We start from the raw sequence: 10488 nt of genomic DNA on the forward strand, positions 1-10488 counted from the left end.
AAGCAGTGATTAAGGCGCATGGTGGAGCAACAAAGTATGAAATGCAACTGTGTGTCCATATGATCCAATACAAACACTAAAATCCATCAGTGTTATGTTACAACATTAATATGCAGTGTTTCTTTCAATATTAGTATTCATATTTCAGAATAGTAAACAGAATAGTTGGCATATCCACTTTCACTCATTTTTTCAAGAAAGTGTTAAATTATAAAAAACAAACATTTTATAGAAAAAAATTAAGAATAAAAACAAATTGACAAAAATTATTGTGTATATTAATTTCTGACAGAAATCAAGAGAAATCAGGCAAATTTAGCTCAGTTATCAAATGACTGTAAAAAAATTGTTAATTGTAAGAGGTGATGCAATAAATATTTCCACCACCGTATGTATTTAAAAAATGAGATTAAAAATTAGCTTGGTGCTTTCCTAAGAGTGTTTTCACTCCTTCCAAACTATGTACCTTAAGACCAGATGTTGATTAGATTCAAAGAAATCTATAAGCAAATTTATACTAAATAAATTAGTAAGAGACAGAACTGATCCCCCATGGCACACAAAACACGTCAGAAAACTGTTGCAGAAGCAATAAAAAGAACATGCCGGATTTAAAAGAACGCATAATCTCTAAGACTACCGATGTTTTACAGAATCTTGAAATTTAGTGAGTACTTCAATGCGAGATGCTTTTAATAGCTTTCACAACGAAACTCTGTCTTGAAATCTGGCAGAAAACCCAAAGAGGTTCTGGACATATGTAATGATTTCCAGATATAAGACTGTCTTGCCGCAAGAGAGCAAAGGTAATGTTACCAAAGATAGTGTCACTATAGCTAAGTTACTAAACATGTTATTCCTAATCTGTATGAAACAGTTAGGGGGCAATCTGAGCAGACCTCAGATTGTTTTTAGATGATGCTGTCATTTAGCATCTAGTGAAGTCATCAGAAGGTCAAAACCAACTGCAAAACGACTTAGGCATTATACCTGTGTAGTGCGAAATGTGGCAACTGACTCTTAAATAATGAAAAGTGTGAGGCCTCCACAGTTTCCCCCCTTCCTCTATTCTGCTGCCCCTTCTTAATCCACTCCTCAAGCCATTAGACAACCTTCCACAACCCTTTTCGTTCTCACCACCTTCTTTCTCCGTTCACCCACTCCACCCAATGTAACCCCTTATCCCAGTCTATCTGTGCACTACTCCACTCGCAACTAGTCCCTGTATGCTGGACAGCGCATACAGCATAAACACGCCATCAGTCCTGCATGCTGCTCCACCTTACACGCATTACCCCTCTGACAGATATTGTTCTGCATAATTCATCCCGACACCGCCAATTGTAATTTTGTTAAAAGTAAGGAACCAGTGGATTTGTCACACTTTAGAGGTAATGGGGAGACAATTGGCTAGTACCTGTAAGATGTACAGTGCAATTTGGAGGGTCATTCAACATCATGTACATACAGAATCAATGTCAGTAGCATTTTTCATGAGCAAGCATTATGGGCATAAGGCCATACAGTGCTGCAAATCAAAATGACATGATTAGATGTAAGAATTAAGTTAATGTATTTTATTTTGTGTCTCTTGTAATTGCTGGTGTTTCAAAATGAATGTCGAGGAGGGCAAGGCTTTGGCAGAGAGAGAGAGAGAGAGAGAGAGGCAACGAGTATCAGAACTAGAGGCAGTTCATGTATTGTTGGAAAGGGTAGCACAATAAACACCATTTAATATGGAGTTGCATGGTCTATTATAAGCACAGTTACCATATCGAAAAATATGGTTGACAGCCCCAACTTCAATAAAAAATGCTGCAAAGGCTGGGGCCCATGGTAGCCAAGCACGAACCCACGAAAGAGTGATGGGCTTGCCATGAAGGGCAACAAAATATGGCATAGAATATCACTGACGTACCACTCTGCTGTAAGGGTGCTGCAGATCACAAAGGGATCTTACTATGATAGCAAATGGCACCTCTGACAGTTACTCCTGGTTCTCAGGCCACATGGCAAGTGACAGTTCAGCTGGTACCTCATCACTGTCTGTAGCATCTTCAGACACCTTTGCTGGTCATTGGGGCTCAGATCAAAGTGGGACTCATCGCTGAAGACAATTCTACTTCAGTCAATGAGATTCCGGGCCAAGGACATATCTGGAGGCACCCCGGACAGTGGTGGCATACTAATCGCACTCTTGCCTGCCACGCAGTTCGACAACCAGGAGTGATGGTCTGGAGTGCCATTTCTTTTCATAGTAGGACCCCTCTGGCACTGATTAGCTGCACTACTGTTTTTTATTGTCACATAAGTGAAGATTTAAATTAGGAACTATCTGGAACTTTGAATTTCTGTTTCTGTGTGACTTCTGTCGCACATTTTTGCTTATATACTTCTGACAGAACTGAACTTGCACTAGTAGTGAACTAATGAAAGTATCAGAGGTTACTTTTTTGTGTAGTGAAATAAATGTAATACATCTTATAAAATTCTTTTAGTTTCACATACTTTAGTTTTTTTCTTTGCTGCACTTTACTTGACCATGAGTGGAAACTGTGGGAGTTGTAGGAAAGTAACTGGTAGGATGCACTGTGGAAGCTGTAGCAAGTGCTTTCACTGGGCGGATATGTTGTGGGAAGAACTCTGGGGAGGTCACTGAGGCCCTCACCTGGAATTGCCAAATATGCAGCAAGAATAGGTTAATAGAGGAGCAGAAAAGGAAGATTTGTGCCCTTCAGACGAAACGTAGAAGAGCTAGTGAGGATGAAGGAAGGCAGATATGAGGCAAATGGTTGGGAACTGGCAGTTGGTACGAAGGCTAGCAGGAGGAGGACACAGTCTGACAGCTTTGTTGTGTCTACTACCAACAGGTTCCAGCTACCAGAGTTTAGGGGAGTGGAGTCTCAATATGGTGTAGGAGTAAGAAATTTGCATGGACTCTGCTCATGAGTAGGAAGGACAGAAAGAACACAAATATTAGGAAGAAGAGGGCGCTCCTGTGAGGCAGCAGTCATGTCAGAAATGCAGGCTCTCAATTACAGGTGAAGTTACAGGATGAGTATCACATTACCAGGATTTTCAAGCCAAGTGATGGGCTACATCAGGTAACTGGGGACTTGGGGCCTTTGTGTAAGGATTTTACACAGGGGGATCCAGTAGTGACAGAAAGTGTGGCAAGCAACATATTGGATACGGACAGGACATGCAACATAGGTGACCTGACTAATGTAGCTTCCCTAACTGGTGACATCAATGTGAGCAAAGTTAAGCAGTTCCGACACTATGCTCAGCCTCGAGCAGTTCCAGCACCATGGTCAGCCTCATCTTGACAGCGCTGTATTGAAGTGGAGCTAGAGATGGCACGGGTCGATGCTGAGGACATACAACATAGGTGACCTGACTAATGTAGCTTCCCTAACTGGTGACATCAATGTGAGCAAAGTTAAGCAGTTCCGACACCGTGCTCAGCCTCGAGCAGTTCCAGCACCATGGTCAGCCTCATCTTGACAGCGCTGTATTGAAGTGGAGCTAGAGATGGCACGGGTCGATGCTGACCGGGTGCAAAATGAACGGGTGCCAGTCAGATGTATTTGGAAGAAGGGTTACTCTGGACATGGTCTGCACCTCAACAAGACTGGGAGAGGAAAGTTGATGCAGTTAATAAGTGAAAGCATAGCAGGTGAGTGTGGGGACACATGATCAATTACCTGTTGTCATAGGCAGGGGAAACAGGCCTTTTTAGAGTAAACCAAGGCATCAGGCTCCCCTCCCTTAAAAGCATCTCAACCAGTTTGAAGATTTCTCAATCATGTGCACAGAAGATAGAATGCATCACACACCATTTAAATTTGCTCAGAGTTATCTGTTATTCATCAAAACATGCAGTCCTTTAAAAGTAAAGTATACCAGTTTGAAGCTGAATTTCAGTCTTCGAACAGATCAGTGGTATGCTCTAAGAGCACTGGTGTACAGATTATGAATTACAGTATATAGTGCTAATGTTATATGAATGTGCAAGTTTCTACTGTAACACCTTACAAATGGTGGGACCATGTATTTATATCAGAGATGGAACATATTTTAAAGCTGGAGATGACATGATCACAATTGGTGTAAACATTTTGAATTGGCAACCATTGAATTAACAAAGCTAGACATCTATAAAAAGTTATTTATTTATATGTGTGTGTGTGTGTGTGTGTGTGTGTGTGTGTGTGTGTGTGCGCGCGCGCGCGCGCTTGTGTGTGCTACTCATGTAGTGATGGTATATACACTTTCGTTAACAAAATTAACTGACACCCTGGAAACAGTCTCAACACCCAAAACTAGCATAATAATATGTGGAGACATGAATATTAACAGAAGTGTTGAGAATGAAATTAAATATAGGCGACTAAATTGATCAGCATTCTGAGCGCTTTTGGTGTGGCACAAATTGTAAACACAGCTACTATGGTACCAAATGTCAGCATCAGTCTTAGACCATGTACTTACAGTTACACACAGAGAAAACTATAAAGTATTTATATGAGATCCTTGCCTTTCTGATCACTGCTGGTATATAATAAAGCTAAAGATAGGCTTGGTAAAAGCCACAAAACTGCACGCCTACAAAAGGATGTTCTCAGAACACAAAATACATACTTTTTCTAGGAAAAAGAAAACCGGGATGAAGTACATATACAAAACAATGTAGATACTAAGTTCTCTAGATTCTACACATTGTTTGGATTAATTTTTGAGGGGAGATTTCCAAAAGTAGCCACTTCTACAACAGCAGCTGAGGAAAATAAATGGATAACTTTGGGTATTAGAAGCTCTTCGTAGGCACCTAATATTTAACAGTTCTTTACAGGTATAAAAAAATGTACACGAGGGTACTTCTTGCTGCATAAAATCATTCAAAGGCCAAATAATATATAACGCAGAAAATATAAGCAGAGTAATGCAGGATCACATAAAAGAAGAAAGTGGGAAAAGTTGCCAAGTCTAATAACATACAAATGAAATAGAATAATAGAAAATCCCCAAGAACCGGCAAATTTCATAAATGACTATTTCTCTAGTGCTGCAGAGAAGTTGTGGCAAAATTTTCCTAAAACACATGTAGCATCCACAATGACTTACACATCAAGCATGATGGTGGTGATGATTGCCACAACAGAGTTTGAAGCCAGGACGATAATACAGAAATTAAAAAATAAGAAGTCAGCAGGTGTAGATGAGGTTCCAGTCTCTTTTCTAAAGTAGTAGAGGTTGAAAATACCGCTTCAGTTGTACCTAGCAAATCGCGCCTAGTACATGTCCACCATGATGCTCGGGGGCCACAGCACAGTTGCAACACCTGAGGATGGGCATATGGAAGCCCAAAACCGGTTGTGATCATAAAAGAAATTTACAACTGAAGTGGTATAATGCTCAGTTGCAGATGTTCATCCAACAGGATACATGCAAGCCCCATTAAGAAACAATGAGTCCTTCAGTCCAGGTAGTTTTCCAGAGTAAAGTATGCACTAGTTGTGCCCTTACTAATGAAAAGTAAAGTGGAAAGTATTGAAAACTACAAGCCAGTTTCACTACTATCCACATTCTCAAAAATACCTGAATCATTAACAAGAGATAGACTAATGAATTACATGAATAAATATTATCTTTTTAACAAACCACAGTTTGGTTTCCACAGAGGGAGAAGTACAATATCGGCCACTGCAGAGTTTACAAAAGTAGTACTTGATGGCCTTGAGGGGGATTTCTGCATAACCGGCATATTCTTTGGCTCATCAAAGGCTTTCCACACTGTTTACTATAAAGAACTACTAACAAAGCTAAAAGTACTAGTTGTATGAGGAATAGTGAACAAGTGGATTCAGTCTTACCCAAAAACAGGGTGCAAAAAGCAGAGAGAATCCGCACACACATATGCTGATGAGCAGTTTTTAGTAAAACAAGTGATGGGCAAGGAACATTAACATAGTGTATTGGGTCAAATTCTGTTCGTGTTATATAACAGTGACTTTCGAGACAGTATCAGCTACAGAGAAAAAGTTCTCTTTGATGATGACACCAACATCATAGTCACTGATGACAGAGAAAGCAAATGAAACTCAATGATGTTTACAGTTGGGCATAAAGAGGCAAAACAACTGCCACATTAAGTGTAGATGATAAACTGATAGATCATGTAATAATGACAGTTTTCAGGGTGGAATATTTATTGTCAATTGCCATAGAATGAACACACAAAGATGATGGCAAAAAGAATGTCTACAGCATGTTTTGCTCTCAGGATTCTCCCATCAGTTTGTATCAGCCAATGTCTGCTTGTGATATACACTCATTTCTTACTATGAGAGTCTTTTCTCAGTATTGAAGGCACAAAACATGGATACAGTTTTTAAATTGCAGAAAAGGGCCATAAGAATAACAACTAGTAGTAGTCAGTCTCACTGTAACTATTACAATCTGGGTATCCTTACTACACCATGTCATTACACCAATCACTCTGCTGTGCATATCAGGCAATCATTAATAGTTCTATACATAATCTTGGAACAATGGCCAGTTTGGACTTACATTATCCACGTAAAAACATACAAAAACCCTACAAGGTGTTTACTGTCACGGAATAAAATTTTATGGTAAACTGCCCTATTTTTCAGGTGGACAGAGAGAAGGTCAAGAAGACAAACATGGAGCATAGCTGAATGTTTGTGACACTGAAGCTAAAAAAAAAAAACTGGAGTTAGTGTAACGGGTATAGAAGTACCTTCATGTCTCAGAAGTCATCAGTGGTTGTCAGATTGTGCAGCAACGAAGAGCACAACTATTTTTCATAATATAAGTTACCTGGAGCAAACTGTGTGTAAGTCAAAGCATATTGTATAACATGAATGAACTGATTGAGGCAGTGCAGTTGTTAGGACACTGACCTCATTTTCGAGAGGATCGAGTTCACACTGTCTGGCCATCCTGATTTGGGTTTAACTAAATCACTTCAAACAAATGCTGGGATGGTTCCTTCATCAAGACCATGGCTGACCACCTATTCTATCCCCACAGAGCTTACTTATGTATTCCATTTACATCTGTATTTTGAGCTATTAATTTTCATTGTGTTACCATGAATATTCCTGTTTTATTGTAGAATTTTTTTGACATATCCTAAGATTACTGCTGACATTGGCAAGAATTGTGAAAAGTACATACCATAAACTATGAAGGATGGTGCCCCCATTTAAAATCCAAATGATTAAAATTGTTCAGAGAGTCATTTTAGCTTTTCCTTTTCTTTTTAAACTGTTATTCGTAGCTTATAGTAATGTCCTTCATTTTGTTCATGCACTTCTTAGTTCAGTGTATTAGTTACATTGGGGCATCAAATATCAACATTTTATAACTACTTTTATTTAATTATGGTTGCCTAGACAAACTGAACTGCAGTGTAGGTGATGTTAAAATGGGATCATTTGGCTTTGTATCAGTGAAGTCAACAAATGTGATACAATAGGAAGCTATTTGATGCAATGAAAGTTTGAAAGTTATGAAGAAAGAACGACCTACAGTGTAGCTTGAGGCCAAGGTGGGGGGGGGGGGGGGGGGGGGGGGGGGGGGGGGAGCAGAGTGCTGGTCACTGGCCAGCCTAGATTAATGTGATTGATTCAGCTCATAACTATTTTTATAGGATTTTTTAAAAATTGTAATACATGTTTATGTTTGGCTTTGTTTGTGTGTATTGAAATTGGTGGTGGTGGTGCAAGTTTTCATTAATTTATTGTTTTCTTGCCAGTGTTTGGTATATGGGTTTTATTGTTGTTAGTAGGTGTTGCAGATATTGGTTACATTATGTTAGTGATATTTGTTATGTGAGTGAGTTTTCATTTGTTGTAATATGTACTTTATTTTATACAAGTACAGGTAGTGAAGGTCTGGTTTAACAGATTTGAGAATTTGAGTGTCTTGGGTTTTGGTACTAGGGGCTGCCATGTATGTCAAACAAGAATCGCAGTATTGGGCTTTGGAGTTATGCATGGGTTTATGGTATCGTGTGTTTCGTATGGGTTATATAAGTCAAGTGAAGTTTGCGGTACCAGATTTTCAAGTTATGTGTGGGTTCTTGGTGCAGAGGGCTTCGTTTGAGCTATGTACATTAAACGAAATTAACGATGCAGAGATTTTCGTTTCTGCATTTTTTTGGTTGTGCTGAACATTGAAAATCCTGTGTACTTAATTGTTGGGTTAATATTCATTTCAGAAAGGTGTTGTTGTTATAGTGGTATGTTTAGCTTGTCCCTGCCCAAAACTCCCTACTTCCCGCAGCTGTCCCGTTAGCTTCATTTTACTGCTGGAACTAACTGTTTCGCGTGTTATCTGTGTTTGTTCGCTGGTGAAATGAGTGCCATCATGGTTGCCATGTTGTATACGCTTGAGACACAGGGTAGTCCACCATCTCGATGACATCACACATCAGAGCACAGATGGGGAATCGCAACTTTCAGTAATGACACCTCTCATACAACTTTACATTATCATTTCAGCTTTATATGATTTGCGATAAGCTTTTTTTATTTGTTATAGAATTCGTCTTGTTAACGTATCTGACTACGGCCACTGTTTGTTCAAATACATTCACACTGATATTTACGGCATAATTTGACAACTGTTTGTATCTACCTAGAAAACACGGCAGTTTCACTTTCATAAACACTTACAATCAGATGCTGGCTCTATCGGTTCTATTCCCTTCACCCCCACTGTAGGGGCGTCCCTCCCACGGCTCGCATGCAGCTAAAATCAGTGTGGTTCGAGAAGTGAGCACCTATGTCACTACTGGTGATAAATTTAATATTTTCAACTTTAAACTCCCGCAGCACGATGCTCTTCCTTCTTCTCTCATTAATTTATCCCAATCCCATTCTGCCCCAATTTTTTTTCTTTTGCTCAGTGGCTACTGTTGGTGTTATGTATATTATGTGCAGTCCAAAAACATTCATCTTCCTCCAGTGTGGTCCAGGTAAGCTAAAAGGTTGGTGCACCACTGCACCGCAGTGAGCTTTGGCAACAATACTGTGCTTAATACTTATGTATGGCACTTTCCGTGACCTCAGGTTTGTTTTTATTTTGAGGATCCATTCAACTTCCACAAATAGTTACAGAATGAAACAATGACTAAGGTTGAGCCCCACATGGTTAAACCAGTTGCAACACAACTCTTGTGCGGCAGGTGCTCCAGGCGTTACTAAACATTGGCTATTTTGTCTGAAAATCCATTGGTCAGATTTATATGCAATAAATCAGACACACGGAGAGGCAGGGGAGAGGCGCTGCATTACACTCCAAAACGCAACATTCCAACGTCTGACAGCCAATCAACAGAACAAACAAAACACTTGACCGCACCCTAGCTATATATTTTAAAAAATCCATGGATTTGTCACATACACCCGTACCTCGATTATATATAATTCTGGTGAAATGGAATAACTAGACGATCGTAAGTAGCGCTGGGCTGAACGGTGACAACTTTCGTCCATATCCAAACATGTTTATCTTTATGCTCAGCACTCAAGCTGTTGGTACTTGCCGTTCTAGATATACTAACAATTCATGCCAATTTAGAAATATAACTATACAACAGTGATTCCTGTATTTTTATCAATAAAATGGCCCATCGCTCTCCGGTCAAAATAATCTAGTGGCAGTTAGACAAGTTGCAAATATACAGTAACAGATCAGTTAAAATTTAATTACAGAATAATGACAGTAGACACCCCTCACACCTATGGATTACATACATAGCCCGAAACATCGTCTGAGCACAGCAGTTCAAATCAAGCTTTAGAATGAGTTCTCCCATACAAGCAAGTACCAGCGACGCGAATGTGTACTTTGATATCAGACTGCAATAAAGGAGATACTGCGAAAGATTTTCACATGCATACAATTATCAGCGAATCAAATCTGTCATCCAGGTTCCCAGTTTCTAAACTCTGGCAACAACAGTGTGTTAAAATCAATTAATCTTCAATATAATTGAATAATTACACTGTAACAGAAACTAATACTACACGATACTAACGGCTCACCTTATTTTACGATCTATCATCACGAACAGAATAGGATCACTTCCCTCCTCTACCGTAAACTCAGCTTCAGCTTCAGCTTCTACTTCTGCTCCTGTTGTTGTTGTTGTTGTTGTTGTCGCTGCTGCTACTCAACTTACAGAAGCGTCTCGCGGGCCCCGAGGAATCATGACGTCAGTCGTCTCTCATGCTAGGCAATATCGCTGGTAGTTTTCGAACCGTAGATATTCTTTCAACCAAGGCATTATTTGCTGATACGTTGCGTAAAAAGGAGGGTTTGAATACGTGTTTTGTTTGCGATGAGACATTTCAGTTACGACAAACTTTATATGCACACATAAGGAAAGTGCATGATATAGAACCGAATACTGATGGTACAGTGAAATGCCCACAGGACGATTGTAGTTTT

At 39.6% G+C, this 10488-nt stretch overlaps 1 protein-coding gene across 1 annotated transcript in view; it reads right to left on the minus strand.

Moving 5' to 3' along the window:
* The window catches only part of LOC124556617 (caspase activity and apoptosis inhibitor 1-like), a 211202-nt gene extending 200952 nt beyond the window's left edge, over window positions 1–10250 (minus strand). The window contains exon 1 of the mRNA XM_047130584.1: window positions 10083–10250. The gene's annotated coding sequence lies outside the window, so the exon portion shown is untranslated. The remainder of the gene's footprint in view (window positions 1–10082) is intronic.
* Between the last annotated feature and the right edge of the window lie 238 nt (window positions 10251–10488).

This window comes from Schistocerca americana, chromosome X (genome assembly GCF_021461395.2).
Source record: "Schistocerca americana isolate TAMUIC-IGC-003095 chromosome X, iqSchAmer2.1, whole genome shotgun sequence".
Lineage (NCBI taxonomy): Eukaryota > Metazoa > Arthropoda > Insecta > Orthoptera > Acrididae > Schistocerca > Schistocerca americana.